The sequence below is a fragment of the Bos javanicus genome, chromosome 3, assembly GCF_032452875.1.
Source record: "Bos javanicus breed banteng chromosome 3, ARS-OSU_banteng_1.0, whole genome shotgun sequence".
Lineage (NCBI taxonomy): Eukaryota > Metazoa > Chordata > Mammalia > Artiodactyla > Bovidae > Bos > Bos javanicus.
In genome coordinates this window covers 2,577,079-2,580,025 of record NC_083870.1, presented here as the reverse complement: position 1 = coordinate 2,580,025, position 2,947 = coordinate 2,577,079, and the positions used below count along the sequence as shown (strand labels likewise).

The 2,947-nt window shown below is 40.0% G+C and overlaps 1 pseudogene; it reads left to right on the top strand.

The window, feature by feature from the left end:
• The first annotated feature begins 329 nt into the window (after window positions 1-329).
• Window positions 330-1,705, top strand: LOC133245243 (zinc finger protein 330-like; annotated as a pseudogene).
• The last annotated feature ends 1,242 nt before the right edge of the window (window positions 1,706-2,947 follow it).

Below are 2,947 nucleotides of genomic sequence, written 5' to 3'. Positions count from 1 at the left end.
CATAGTCAATAAAGCAGAAATAGATGTTTTTCTGGAACTCTCTTGCTTTTTCCATGATCTGGCGGATGTTGGCAATTTGATCTCTGGTTCCTCTGCCTTTTCTAAAACCAGCTTGAACATCAGGAAGTTCACTGTTCACATATTGCTGAAGCCTGGCTTGGACCTAGACCATTCAGATATGACCTAAATCAAATCCCTTATGATTATACAGTAGAAGTGAGAAATAGATTTAAGGGACTAGATCTGATAGATAGAGTGCCTGATGAACTATGGAAGGAGGTTCCTGACATTCTACAGGAGACAGGGATCAAGACCATCCCCATGGGGTGATGTCAAAGGATGTCCGGTCCGGCTCCGAGTATCTAAAGAAGGGAAAATGCCTAAAAAAAAGACTGGTGCAAGGAAGAAGGCAGAGAACCGCCGGGAACGGGAAAAACAACTAAGAGCATCAAGAAGCACCATAGATTTAGCTAAACATCCATGCAATGCGTCAATGGGTCATTTCTAGAGAAGAGAAGGAAGACAAAGGAAGACATGACTCATCCATAAATATATGCAGTGAGGGCTAGACTTTGGAATGTGACAAGTGTCAGAGGCGGCAGAAAAATAGAGCATTTTGCTACTTTTGTAATTCTGTACAGAAGTTACCAATTTGTGCGCAGTGTGGGAAAACAAAGGGCATGATGAAGTCTTTAGACTGTGTCATAAAGCATGCTGGTGTCTACAGTACTGGCCTTGCCATGGTGGGTGCAATATGTGACTTTTGCGAAGATTGGGTCTGTCATGGTAGGAAGTGTCTCAGCACACACGCCTGTGCCTGCCCGCTTACCAATGCTGAGTGTGTGGAATGTGAAAAGGGTGTGTGGGACCACGGAGGCAGAATTTTCAGTTGTTCTTTTTGCCATAACTTTCTCTGTGAAGATGATCAGTTTGAACATCAAGCCAGCTGCCAGGTTTTAGAAGCAGAAACATTTAAATGTGTTTCATGTAATAGGCTTGGTCAGCATTCCTGTCTCTGTTGTAAGGCTTGTTTCTGTGATGATCATACAAGGAGCAAGGTGTTTAAGCAAGAAAAAGGAAAACAGCCTCCCTGCCCTAAATGTGGACATGAAACTCAGGAAACTAAGGATCTTAGCATGTCAACACGTTCCCTGAAATTTGGCATGCAAACTGGAGGTGAAGAGGGAGATGGAGCTTCTGGGTATGATGCCTATTGGAAGAACCTTGCATCTGATAAACATGCTGGTGCTACCTACCATGATGAGGAAGAAGATGAGTATGAAACAGAGGATGACGAAGGGGAAGAAGATGAAGGTGGAAAAGATTCAGATGCTGACTCATCAGATTTGTTTACTAATTTGAATTTAGAAAAGACCTATGCCAGTGGCTATGCTCACTATGAGGAACAAGAGAACTAGGAGAGCTGCTTGCCCTTTGATGACCTTGTCTTAGGAGCTGGGATCTGTGTGCTTGATGAATCATGTGTGAATGTTCAAGAGTATTATACACATTGTTACTTAGCCTTGTGCAGAGACTAGTCACATTTATTGGGACAAGGAGTAGGGCATAGCACTTTAATGGGAACTGATAATCAGGCTTCTAACATAAGAACAATGAATTGCAAATGTAATATGATTGATCTAAGCAACTGAAGCATCATGGATTGGATTTTTACTGATTTCTGTAATCTAGTAGGTTTGCCAATTAAATACATATATAGAATAAAGGAATAGGATGATAATATATTGGTTTGAAATAAAATTGCTGTTTTTATTTAAAAACTGCTTATAAAATCATTTTGTCTGATTTTGTAGAATGTAATGGGTAAAAGAATTATTGTATTTTTTTCTGATTTGTCCATAGGATAAAAGTCAGATGTTATATGCTAAATTTTCATTAAATAGTCATGTTATCTTAAGTCATTAAAAAAAAAAAAAAACATCCCCATGGAAAAGAAATGCAAAAAAGCAAAATGTCTGTCTGGGGAGGCCTTACAAATAGCTGTGAAAAAAAGAGAAGCGAAAAGCAAAGGAGAAAAGGAAAGATATAAACATCTGAATGCAGAGTTCCAAAGAATAGCAAGAAGAGATAAGAAAGCCTTCCTCAGCGATCAATGAAAGAAATAGAAGAAAACAACAGAATGGGAAAGTCTAAAGATCTCTTCAAGAAAATTAGAGATACCAAGGGAACATTTCATGCAAAGATGGGCTCGATAAAGGACAGAAATGGTATGGACCTAACAGAAGCAGAAGATATTAAGAAGAGGTGGCAAGAATACACAGAAGAACTGTACAAAAAGATCTTCATGACCCAGATAATCACGGTGGTGTGATCACTGACCTAGAGCCAGACATCCTGGAATGTGAAGTCAAGTGAGCCTTAGAAAGCATCACTATGAACAAAACTAATGGAGGTGATGGAATTCCAGTTGAGCTGTTTCAAATCCTGAAAGATGATGCAGTGAAAGTGCTGCATTCAATATGCCAGCAAATTTGGAAAACTCAGCAGTGGCCACAGGACTGGAAAAGGTCAGTTTTCATTCCAATCCCAAAGAAAGGCAATGCCAAAGAATGCTCAAACTACCACACAATTGCACTCATCTCACACACTAGTAAAGTAATGCTCAAAGTTCTCCAAGTCAGGCTTTAGCAATATGTGAACAGTGAACTTCCTGATGTTCAAGCTGGTTTTAGAAAAGGCAGAGGAACCAGAGATCAAATTGCCAACATCCACCAGATCATGGAAAAAGCAAGAGTTTCAGAAAAACATCTATTTCTGCTTTATTGACTATGCCAAAGCCTTTGACTGTGTGGATCACAATAAACTGTGGAAAATTCTGAAAGAGATGGGAGTACCAGTCCACCTGACCTGCCTCTTGAGACATCTGTATGCAGGTCAGGAAGCAACAGTTAGAACTGGACATGGAACAACAGACTGGTTCCAAATA